Below are 13,009 nucleotides of genomic sequence, written 5' to 3'. Positions count from 1 at the left end.
AATGTTTATTCATTGATTGACTTGGAATTGAGAAGATCTGGGTTCAAGGCCTCACTGTACTATTTGTAGGATCATGGGCAACTGATCCAGCCTTCCTGACCCTTCCTGACCCTAAGTTTTTTCTTCTGAATACTTCCATGTCTTTTATATGTATGTGTGCACACACACCTGTCTACATACATACATACACACAGATATATGTGTATATATATATATTTTTTCAATCAGCAAAAGTCTGCCTTCACTCCTACCACCCTTTCCTCCCAGTTGAGAAAGAAAGAAAAATAAAACTCCTGTTTACAAACGTGTTGTCAAGCAAAATGAATTTCTATATTGGCCATGTCCAAAAAAATATGCCTCCTTCAAAATTCTGGGAACCTCACCTCTAGAATTGGATATGAGGAGTAAGTTTCATCATGACTTCTCTGGAATCTGATCATTGTTCTGTTGGTCAGAGTTCCTTAGTCCTTCAGAGTTGGTTACTTCTCACAATATTGTTGTCATTATATACATCATTCTTCTGGTTCTGCTCACTTCACTTTTCATCATTAGTTCACACAAGTCTTCTCAGGTTTCTTTAAAACTGTTCCCTTCATCTTTTCTTACAGCCCAATAATATTCTATCGCATTCATATACCATGATATGTTCAGGCATTCTTTGAATTTATGGATACCTTCCTCAGTTTCTAATTCTTTGTTAGTGCAAAAAAAGTTTCTATAAATATTTGTGTATATCCCTCGTTAGAGGACTAATGTGTCTCTTAATTTACCCTTCCTCTTATTTTCCCCTCCTGCTTCATATAAAAGAAAGATTTAGGTCTCACTGGTTCCCCCTACCCCTTTCCTTCTTGTTTGTATTGACCTCTACTTGCATATCTTGATGATGTGTGAGATAATGTTTCTTTACTTTCCTTTCTCACCGAGTGTACTCTTCCCCTCCCTTTCCATTCTTCTTTTAAGATCATCAAGATATAAGAGAATCACCCCCTGGCCCTTTGTCTGATTAGACTCCCTTTCTGCCTCCAGATGATGATACGGCTCTGTGGGGACTTAAGTAACATCTCCCCACATTAGAATGAAAACAGTTTATCCTTGTTTAATTCCTTATGATTGTTCATGTTTACCTTTTTGTGTTTCTTGACTCCTGTGTTTGTACTTAAGAGTTTCTACACAGCTGTGGGCTTTTCATCAGGAATGCTTGGAAATTCTGTGTTTAATTATAGGTCCATTTTTTTCTTTCATAGGATTATACTCAGTTTTCCTGGATAAATTATTCTTACCTCTAAGCCCAGTTCCATGGCTTTCTAGAGTATTATATTCCACGATCTCTGTTTCTTTTTGTGGTGGCTGTTAGATCCTGTGTGATGCTGACTGTGTATCCTCTGTACTTAAATTCTTTTTCATTGCTTGAGATATTTTTTTCTATACTATGAAAGTTCTGGATTTTGGGATTTCATTTTGGGTTTTCTTTCAGGAGGTGACTGGTGGATTCTTTCTCTTTCCACTTTGCCCTCTGGTTCTAAGAGATCTGGGCAGTTCTCTTTTGATTTATCGAACTATTTCTAGGCTCCACTATTAGTCTACTGTTTCTTAAATTACCATATTTCCTCTATTAGTTTTTGAGGTCAGTTGTTTTTGCGGTGAGACACCTTATGTTTTGTTCTATTTTTTTTCCAGCTGTTTGTTTTAATATTTCTTGTTGTTTTCATGAAATTAGCTTTTCTTTGGTCCACTGTAATTTTTAGGGAGTTTGATGCTCAGGCCAGGTTTTGTACCTTTTATGCCAAGCTCCTAATTACCTTTCCAATTCTTTCTAACATTGCTCTCATTTCTTTTCCAACTTTTTCCTTTAGCCCCTCTAATTTGATTTGCAAGAGCATTTTAAAAACGCTTGCTCCATCTTTTCCAGGAATTCCAGTTGAATTTGTGCTCAAGCTACATTTTTCTTCTAGGCTTTGCTTATAGATGGTTCAAATATATTGTCTTCTGAGTTTATGACATGAATGTCCTTGTCACCATGCTAGCTTTCATGGTGGGATTCCTTTTTTGTTTGCTCATTCTTCCAACCTGCTCCCTGACTCCAGACTTGATGTAGGGCCAGACTCTGCACATTTTTGGCGGGAATATCTGGTCTTGGCCTGCTGCTTCTGTTTTCTTGGAGTATTGAGTGTTGTGTGATTCCAGGATCTCAGAGACAGCTTAGACTGGAGATTTGTAAGTTTTCAAGTCTCCCAAAGCAAGGGCAAAGTCTGATCACTGTTCCCCCTGGTCCAAGCTTCACAATTTCCTGACTTGGGTTTTGAATCTGAGCAACGGGCCTGTGGGTTTGCTTCTGGTTGGAGTTCCAGCAGACTGCTGCTGGCTCAGTCACTGTCAGCTGAATGGACTTTGGTCTGGGATTCCTGCCCTGGTTATTCTGTTGCAGGTTTCAGAGTGGGTTAGAAGCTGGACCCGAGACCTGGAACCCTTCCTGGGGTCAAAGTCACATAGTTGCTTCTGCTTGCTTCAATAGGACCAGTGACCACTCCTCACCCTGAAATGCCACCCCTAGGCACAGGCCTCCTTGGTCGGTCCTAAATCTGTGACCCAAAGCTCGAAAGTGAGTAGCAGAGCTGCCTGGTCGTTTATGCCCCTCTCTGCTGGATCTCGGACATCTCGTTGTCCTAGTGCACACATTCTCCCTCCTCCGTGTCCTGTCTGCCTGTCTTCTGCTTGTCTCTGCTTGTGCTAACCTGGGCTGGAAAAATGACTTACTGTGATTTTTTTCCTTGGATTTCCCAATCAGGATCCAATTTGGCAGGTTTCCCAAATCTCCTTGGAAGAGATGGGAGGGTGGGGGCAAGCTCATTGTACTGTAGATTTGTATCTACTCTGCCACCTATAGTCTTAGAAAATTGCTTGGGAAACTCTAAGGGACTTGTTTAAGGTCACCCAGCCAGTATGTTTTCAGAGTAGGATTTGTCATCTTCTTGACTCTGAGGCTGATTCTCTGTACATAACACCACACATGGCTCCCTTTTCTTTTTGATCGTTGATAAGTAATAAGCGCAGTAGGATCTTGTGTTCTCTGTGCCTTTTAGCCAGTTCTACAGTGGTAAAGACGTGGTCTGCTATAGAATATAGATTGGTGAAAGCTTGTCCCTTTTTTTTTTTTTAAGCAGTTGGGGTTAAGTAACTTGCTCAAGGTTACACGGCCAGTTATTTCTGGGTGTGGTGCTAAGTATCTGAGCCCAGATTTGATCCCCAGGTCATCCTGACACTGGAGCCGGTGCTCTTACTCACTGTGCTACCTGGCCACCCCTAAGAAATTGGGGTTAAGTAACTTGCTCAAGGTTACACGGCCAGGTGTTTCTGGGTGGGTGCTAAATGTCTGAGCCCGGGATTCAATCCCCAGGTCATCCCGACACTGGAGCCGTTGCTCTTACTTGCTGTGCTACCTGGCCGCCCCTAGCCTGTCCCTTTTTAATACCTTCATCAGTGATTACTCTCTATGTGAAGACAGGTCCCATAAGGATTTTATACAGCTAAGACAGTAGATATTTTTTCAGGAAATATTTAAAGTAAAAATAAGCCTGTGATTCCCCCCCCGCAGCCCTTTGCCACCTACATTCATGAGCTCTCTCTTAATTATCTAAAGAATTGATCCTTCAGCGTCCTCAAAGTCTTGTTTTGTCCAGCCCCCACCTTTCCTCTGGATGCTTAGTCTAGTCCAGCTGCTCTTTTCACCTTCATTTTCCTTTGACACCATTTCCTCTTCCTCTCATAGTTCACTGAGTACTGTGATATTAGGCGTCTGGTGGTGGAGGCTCCATTGAAAGAGTTTGTTAGAGAAAGTTTTAGAAATTGTTTTTCATTTTTCATCTGTTATTCTTTGTTTCTTCCTAGAATGACATAGACATCATCTATCTTAGATTGTTCTCACATCAAGTTTTCTGTAACCTTTGCTTTTTTTTCTCCACTACTTTTCCATGTTTTATGAGATAATGTACTGCCCATAATCTTGTACCGTCCTCCTTCTTAAGTTTTTAATAAAGAAGTTTACATTTTAAAACAATGTAACCCTTGTCTTGAGTATCCTTCTACTTGGCGGAGATCAAACGTTTGCTGGCTGGGGCGGTTTTGAGGGTCCTTTAGTTTCCTTTTTGTGGTGGTAACCACTTACATTGGTTAAATTTTCTTAAGAAGTAGCGATAATCTGTGTCCAGGTAGGTTCTTCTATCCATTTCCCATTTTTCTGGCAGCAGTAACTTATTTAAATATGTCAGGTTGGAGTTGTGTCAGGTGTATGTTGTATCATTCCACTTTATTCTTTTATTTGCTGATTTGGTACTGATTTTGATCTTTCCACTAACAAATCAGTGATCTGACTCTATTTAGACAGCTGATTCAGAAACGGCTCCCAAACTAGTAACTCGGTGTTTGCTGCCTTCTAATAATATATAATGAATTCTATTTCTTGTGATGTCATTTGGTGCTTGCCATGTCTAATGCGCCCCAACTTCCTTTTTGAAAAATCTGTCTAATAAGCATAAGGCTTCTGGGTAGTCCTTGTGCCTCTGGGTTGCTTATTACTCCTGAACCATGTTTTCCAATGTATTTTTACCTTGCCTCTCCTATGCATTCCCCTGCACTGATGTTGATAAATATTAAGGCACATGTCTTTTATCACTTTATCTTCTGCTCAAATATTGATATTTAAATTGTAATTATCCTTATCGTGGTATTTTTGTAAATGCTTATCGTGAACACTGAAGTATGAGATGATCCAGGGAGATAGCCAAGGCATTTATCTGCCTCTTCAAGGCATACCTTTTAGCTATCCCTCCCATCTAACCACAGCTTCCTTTTATCCTTTGGTTTTATTTATATCAACAATGTCCAGAATAACAGTATTTAGTGCCCCCAGTTCCTTGGTTAATAGACAAGGACTTCATGTTTAGTGTAGCGGTGTCAAACTCTTAACAGGAATGAATCCCTGCAGGCTGCTGCTTAGAAAACCACAAGTTAGCATTCTGGTATATTTATTTATTTCGTTAAACATTTCCCAATTTCATTTTAATCTGTTTCAGGCAGGGAGTGTTGCGAAGACCAGACTCGAAATTTTTCCAATTTGATAGAGCCTACCATAACTTAGGCTTCGCAGGCAGAGCCTTGGAGAACTCAGAAAAGAGTGAAGGGGAATCTTTGTTTTGTTTGTTTTTTGGGGGATTAGCACATTTTATTGTGTGCATTTATTATTGCTCTCTCACTTGTCTTCTCCTCAGTCGAATAATAAAAAATTAAATCTTGTAACGAATATGCATAGGCCAGTAAAATACATTCCATATTGCCCAGGACCAGAAATATATGCCTCATTCTGCATTTTAAGTCTGTCCCCCTGCAGGCAGGAGGTGGGCAGGATGGACCCTTCTCAGTCCCCAGGACTCATGGCTGATCTTCGCTTTGACCAAAGTTCTCAGGTCTTCCATGTTATAGGTGAGTTTCCTCATCTGTAAAATGGGAACAATAACAGCACTTTCCTCCCAAGGTTGTTAGGTCAAATGAGGTAATAATTATAAAGTGTGTAGTATAACGTGTGGCATAAAGCGAGCGCTACATACATGTAAGCTGTGATCATTTCAAAGTTGGCTTTTTTCTCTGGCATCGTTCTAGAACTCATTCTTCTAATTCTGCTGAATTTGACTCTGTATCAGTTCAGAGAGGTCTTCCCTGCATCTTTTTGAAACTGCTTTGTCATTTCTTATGAGACACCTTCACATGCAGTAATGAGTTTAGACATTCTCCACTGTGTGGGTGCCCCCCTATTTCCAGTTCTTTGCCACTACAGAGATGGTTATTATCAATCATTTTGTACAAATGGGGCCTTTTCCAAAGTATTTCTTGGATGTCCTTTGAAGTATAGGCTTTGGAGTGGCATGGCAGGGTCAGAGGGCATGTGCAATTTAGGGACTTTGGGCAGAGTTCTAAACCACCTTTCCGAGAGGCTAAAGTAGTTCACTGCTCCCCCCAAAGGGAGGGGAGCTTTGTACAAGTTCTTGTGAATACTGGAGATAAAAATACTTGTATTCAGATAATTAATGTAAAGCACTCTGCAGACTTTAGCGCCCTCACTAAATTCAGGTAATTATGCTGACGACGACAATAACACCACCACTTCTCCTTGGGAGGCTGGAATTTATACTTCAGGAAAAAGGGAATTAAGGAGTCAGCCAATTCTAGAGTTATTAAGCACCTACTTACTGTGTGCCAGGGAGAACAGCTAGGTGGCACAGAAGATAGAGCACCAGGCCTGGATTTAGGGAGACCTGAGTTCAAATTCAGCCCCAGGTACTTAATTAGCTTTGTGACCTTGGGCAAGTCATTTCACCCTGTTTGTCTCAGTTTTGTCTTCTGTCAAATGAGCCAGAGAGGGGGGAAATGGTAAATCACTCCAGTATCTCTGCCAAGAAAACCCCAAATGGGGTCACAGAGTCAGGCATAAGAGCAATGACTGAACAACAAAATGTGTCAAGTATAATGCTAAGTGTTGGGAGGCTCTGAGGGATTTTTGAGCAGAGGAGCAGCCCTGGTCCAGTCTATTGGACAAAGAATAATGCTCTTCTTTGTATATTGCTTTATGATTTCTAGTGGTTTTCTCACAAGGGTCTGGTGAGATGTGTCCCATTCTTCATTTCATGGAGGAGGAAGCTGCAGCTGACAGATTGCAACTGTTCCAGGGCTACACAGCCCACCCTGGGGAGGTCTCCAAGTCAGGGCTGTTATGGGAATGGGAATTTAAGATCTTCCCTGCCCCTTGGCCCTTTGATAGGCTTAAGTGACTCTGAGAACCTTTCTTGATTTGAAAATACACTCTGCCCTAATAGGCTGAATGTGGTCACATGGAGCCTGTGGCAGGAGGCTTGGTTTTCAGGAATGCCCACGTCTTGATGCTGTGTGATTGGGCAGTGGGTCAAGAGGGTTGTGACATTCTCTGAGCTAGGAGAAGGCTTTATATACCCTGGTGTGAGATTTTGTTTTAGGGCTCACTTTGAGAAGAGTTTTGTGATTTGACCAGATGAGACTCTGGGCAGCCGTTGAGCCCCCTGGCTTTGAAAACCCAGATGCTGGTGCTTCCCTCTCTGGTAACTGAGTAGGTATGGATGTAATGGTCAGATAGCTGGAAGCCTGTCTGCTGATCTGTTTCTCTGTCTGTATTTTTTGTCTGCTTGTAACCTCTGTATTCTCTGAAGTTCAGGGTGCTGACCTTTTTCCCCTGAACTAGGTAAATGACATATGTTTGATTAAAGCAAGATTGTTAACCATTTTGAGTTGCTTTCCTCTAGAAAAGCAGATCTAAGGACCTGTGTTGGCAGCCACCCTGGGGATGCTGGGGTGCTTGCTACTACAGGGGCACAGCTCCAAGGACTAGGGGGGTGACAGTCCCACTGTCCTCTGCCCTTTGCCGTCATCTGGAGCGTCATGTTCAGCTGTGGGACCCACATTTTAAGAAGGACATTGATAAGCTGCCAAGTGTCCAGAAGAGGCAGCCAGGGTGGCAAAAGACCTTGAGTCCAGATCATAGTGACAGGAGGATCTTGTGAGGGCAATGGAGACGTTTAGCTTGGAAATGCGATGTGGTGGTTGTTGTCGAGGGTTTGAAGGGCTGTCATGTGGAGGAGGGGGCAGATCTAGGACCAGTGAGGGGGAGCTCAGAGAGGCTGATTTAGGCTGGATGTTGGGAAACATCTTTCTCACATGAAGGTATCCCATTACCTCAAAAGTTAGCGAGCTTCCTGTCCTTAAAGTTCTGCACGCCATGAATGGATGGCCCTTTGTTGGGTATATTGTAGTGAGGATTCCTTTTGGTTCTAGGACGGCCTGACTGGCTGCTGAGATGCTGCCTCTGACCCCCACATTTTGGGATTGTATGAATGCTCCATTGTCTTTTGCACTAGAACCGGAAGCCTGTCCACTGTTGCATTAACTGTCTTTTCTCAGCCCTTCCTTCTGAGGGTGTTTGCGTGGTCCCAGTTCAAGTCTTGCTCCCAGTGTCTCAGGCTCACACCTCAGCATCAGTCCTGACTGTGCACTTTCCCTCACTCCCCAGTCTAGTCAGTCTCAGTCCTGGCTATTTTATCCCCAAACTTCTCCTCATGATCTCCTCCCCTCCAGCTCCTCCCCAGCCCCATCCTCATCTTTTCTCTGCCACCTCCATACTCTAGCGGTATCTTTCAGCACAGCGTCCAGACATGGACTTTCACTTGGGTGAGGAAGGGGCGCAGGCCAGACTCACTGGATTGTAGAATGTGGAGGGAAGTGCAGTGTCACAAGACTGGAAAGGTAGCAGGGAGCGAGGTTGTAAAGAGTCTCAGAGGCCAAAGAGAGGATTTTGTATTTGATCATGGAGTCAGTAGGGAACCATTGCAGTTTAGTGAATGGGAAGGTGGCCTGGGCAGACCTGTGCTTTGGGAAGATTACTTTAGTGGCTGAATGGAAGGCAGATTAGAGTGGGGAGAGACTGGAGGCAGGGAGAGCAGCTAGCAACAGGCTATTGCGTCGTCCAGATGTGATGTGAAAAGAACATGCGCCAGGTGGTGACTGTGTGAGTGTAGTGAAGGGGAGGAGTGTGTGTGTGTGTGTGTGTGTGTGTGTGTGCACGTGCGCATTCGTTGTTGTTCAGTTGTGTCCAACGCTTTGTCACCCCATTTGGGATTTTCTTGGCAAAGATACTAATACTAAACTGGTTTGCCATTTCTTTCTCCAGCTGATCTTATAGATGAGGAGGCTAAGGCAAACAGGGTTAAGTGACTTGACCAGGTCACACAACTAGTAAGTTTGTGAGGTTAGAGTTGGACTCAGGAAGATGTCTTCCTTACTTCAGGCCTAGCATTCTGTACACTGTACCACCTAGCTGGTGCGTGTATGTGTGTGTGTGTGTGTGTGTGTGTGTGTGTATGTATACACATATACAGATATATATGTATACACACATGTATGAAGGAATGTTGTAAAGGTATAAATGACAAGATTTGTCATCAGATTGGATTATGTGGGCTGAGTATGAGTGAGGAGTCATGAACCTGTGTGACTGGGACAGAGACAGTGCCCTTGACAGGAACAGGAGAGTTGGGAGAAGGGGAAGGAGGGCCGAGGTGAGAAGAAAATGAGTTCTTTTTAGGATCTGTTGAGTGTGAGGAGCCTATGGGATAATCCCGTTGGAGATGTCCAGAAGGAATTGATGATATGGTCCTAGAGCTCAGAACAAAGACTGAGGCTAAAGCTAGAGATGTGTGAATCATCTGCATGGAAATAAGAATTACCTTCATGGCAACCAATGAGATCATCAAGGGAAATAGTGTAGAGTGAGGATTCTCCTCCCTCTTCGTGTCCGGGACCTTTCCCATGGCAGTCTGGTGAAGCATATGGCCCCCTCTTACAAATGAGGTTTTTTTTTTAAGCCTTCACAATTAAAAGAAATACTAGATTTCAGTTAAAGGTTAATGAAAATGTAATTTTTCCCCCGTCCAAATTCATGGACTCCTTGAAATCTGTCTATAGACCCTAGGTTAAGAACCCCTGGTATAGAGGGAGAAGAGAAGGCCGGAGACAACACTTTATGGTTGGAATATATTTCATTTAAAAAAAATTTTTATTTCAAATGTTGCTTAAGGGATTTATATTCCTCCCCCCCCCCCAAATCAGTGTAATTCCAATTGAATCCCCCCATGGTGCAATATTCCTGAAAATAGTGTTAAGTGGAGCAACATCAAGACAGTAATGGAGGACCTGACAGGCCCAGATGCTCTGTCCCTCTGGGAAAACTGGTCACCATGGATGCGACAGTGGGCACTGTTAATTTACAGTCAGAAGGGTTTGGTGGGAATCTTCTACCTGGTTCTGTTCTTTAGTTCCCCATTAGGCAAATCATGTAGGGACCTGGGATAGGTGAAAAATAATTTTAAAAAAATTCCAATTACATGTAAAAACAATTTTTATCATTCATTTTTTAAAAAATTGAATTCCAAATTCTCTCCCTTCTTTCCTCCCTTGCTCCCCAAGATGGCAAGCAACCTGATATAGGTCATATATGTGCAGCCATACAAAACATACCTCCACAATAGATATGCCATAATATGAAAGAAAACACAGACCAAAAGAAAAGTAAAGAAAGCAACTCCTCCCCCCCTCAAAAAAAATATGCTTCAATATTCATTCAGACTCCATCAGTTCTTTCTGTGAAAGTGAATAACTTTTTTCATCATGAGTGCTTCAGAATTGTCTTAGGTCATTATATTGCTGAGAACAGCTAAGTCATTCACAGTTGATCATCGTACAATATTGCCGTTACTATATACAATGTTCTGCTGGCTCTACGCACTTTATTTTGCATCAGTTCATGTAAATCTTTCCAGGTTTTTCTGAGAGCATCTTATTCTTCATTTCTTGTAGCACAGTAGTATTCCATCATAATCACGTGCCACGACTTGTTTAGCCATTCCCCAAGTAATGAGCACCCCCGCAATTTCCATTTCTTTGCCACTACAAAAAGAGCTGCTATAAATATTTTTGTATATATAGGTCCTTTTCTCTTTGGGATACAGACCTACTAGTGGTATTGCTGGGTCAAAGGATAGGTACAGTCTTGTAGCCCTGGAATTGCTTTCCAGAATGGTTGGATCCACCGGTAGTGGCTTAGTGTCCTGATTTTCCCACATCCCCTCCAACATGTGTCATTTTCTTTTTCTGTCATGTTAGCCAAACTGACAGGTATGTGGTGGTTTCTCAGAGTTGTTTTAAATTGCATTCCTCTAATTAATTGTGATTTAAAGAATTTTTTCATATGACTATAGATAGCTTTGATTTATTCTTCTAAAAACTGCTTGTTCATATCCTTTGGCCATTTATTGATTGGGGAACGTCTTGTGTTCTTAGAAATTTTACTCAGTTTTCTATATATTTGAGAAATGAGAGAAATTATCAGAGAAACTTGCTGTAAACTTTTTTTCATAGTTATGAGTACTGTGTATTTCCTTCATTCTATTTTCCCTGTGTATCCTTTCTCTCTCTCTCACTTTACCCTGTCCGTCCTCAAAAGTGTTTTGTCTCTGAACACTGCCTTCCTTCTGAACACTCTGTTCTGTCAGTCCCCTTCCCTTCCCTTATCTGCCTTTCCTCCTAGTTCCCCGTAGGGTAAGATAGATTTCTATACCCAGTTGAGTGTGTATGCTTTTTTCTCATTCAACCAGTTCCAGGGAGAGTAAGGTTCAAGCACTGTCTGGCACCCCCCCCCCCATCTTCCCCTCTACTGTAAAAACTTTTTGGAACCTCTTTTATGTAATATAATTTACCCCATTCTGCCTCTTCCTTCTTCATTCTCTGGATGCATCCCTCTTTCTCACCCCTTCTTTTTATATTTTTTAGATATCCTCTTATCATAGTCTACTCATACCCATGCCCTCTCTCTATGTGTACTCCTTCTAACTGCACCAATAAAGATAAAGTTCTTAGGAGTTACAAGTATCATCTTCTCATGTAAGAATAGAAATAGTTTAACCTTATTAAATCCCTTATGCTTTCTCTTTCCTATTTACCTTTTTATTCTTACATGTGAAAGTCAAATTTTCTACTTAACTCTGGTCTTTTCTTTAGGAATGCTTGAAAGTCCTCTATTTCATTGAATATCCATTTTTTTTCTCCTGAAGGATTATATACAGTTTTGCTGGGTAGTCGATTTTTTTTCTGTAATTCTAACTCCTTTGCCCTCCAGAACATCACATTTCAAACTTTCTGATTTTTTAATGTAGAGTCTTCTAAGTCTCATGTGATCCTGGCTGTTGCTCCATCATATTTGAATTGTTTCTTTGTGGCTGCTTGCTATATTTTCTACTTGATGTGGGAACTCCGAAATTTGGTTATAATATTCCTGGGAATTTTCATTTGGGGGTCTCTTTTAAGAGGTGGTTGGTGGATTCTTTAAATTTCTATTTTCCCCTCTGGTTCTGGGATATCAGGACAGTTTTCCTTGATAATTTCTTGAAACATGATGTCTAGGCTCTTTTTTTGATCATGGCTTTCAGGTAGTCCAATAATTCTTTAGGAATTATTATCTCTCCTGGATCTATTTTTCAGGTAAGTTGTTTTTCCAATGAGATATTCATATTTTCTTTTGTTTTTTCATTCTTTTGATTTTGTTTTATTGCAGAGGTTCCCAAACTTATTTGACCTACTACCCCCTTAAAAAAAATTGCTCAGTGCTCCCCTGGAAATCTACATTCTTTAATCCTTTAATGGTTTTTTAAAATTTGTGTCATTTCAAAAAATAATGTTTCTAAAATGGTACATCTTAAACTTATTAATTTATTATAAATTTGTGGGGTTTTCCTGCATTGGAATTTTGATGATGTAATTTTGTATTATGTAACCATATAATATATTGTAAAAAAGTCATTATATCCGCATATTTCTGCTGATGCATACTAGACTTCCCTACAATGCGCTACATGCTTGCCTGTCAACACTGACTTGACTGCTGATCGGTTCTAGCTTCTATTTTGTATAGAAATAATGGAAAATAATGTAATCACTATGACTTTAACTCTGTTACATAACAGATGGAACATGTAAGAATGTTTTTTTCAAAATTTTCTTCTCTTCTTTCCTTATGCTTCCACTGCCCCCTTATTTTTATTCAGTGTCCCCCAGTTGCACCTAAGGATACTATCACCCCCTAGATTGTTCCAGCACCCTTCAGGGGGCTGTATCACCTACTTCAGGAACCTGTATTTTATTGTGTCATTCTTTTGATTTTGTTTTATTGTTTCTTGATGTTTCATGGAGTCATTAGCTTCCACTTGGCCAGTTCTAATTTTTAAAGAATCATCTTCTCCAGTGAGCTCTTCTACCTCTTTTCCTTTTGACCAATTCTGCTTCTTAAGGAGTTCTTCAGTGAATTGTTTTGCTTCTGTATCATTTGGTGGATTCTATTTTTAAGGCTTCATTTTTTTCAATATTTTTTTCTACTTTATTTACC

General features: G+C 41.1%; 2 protein-coding genes across 3 annotated transcripts in view; one reads left to right on the top strand and one right to left on the bottom strand.

Moving 5' to 3' along the window:
• REX1BD (required for excision 1-B domain containing) overlaps positions 1-13,009 on the bottom strand; it is a 268,541-nt gene that overhangs the window by 50,583 nt on the left and 204,949 nt on the right. The gene's annotated exons all lie outside the window — the stretch shown is intronic.
• The window catches only part of FKBP8 (FKBP prolyl isomerase 8), a 78,207-nt gene that overhangs the window by 50,901 nt on the left and 14,297 nt on the right, over positions 1-13,009 (top strand). The window lies entirely within an intron of this gene.

The sequence above is a fragment of the Petaurus breviceps genome, unplaced genomic scaffold (assembly GCF_028583685.1).
Source record: "Petaurus breviceps papuanus isolate PSGF00001 unplaced genomic scaffold, PetGlider_PUasm1.0 108, whole genome shotgun sequence".
Classification (NCBI taxonomy): domain Eukaryota; kingdom Metazoa; phylum Chordata; class Mammalia; order Diprotodontia; family Petauridae; genus Petaurus; species Petaurus breviceps.
This window is presented reverse-complemented; position numbering and strand designations above follow the sequence as displayed.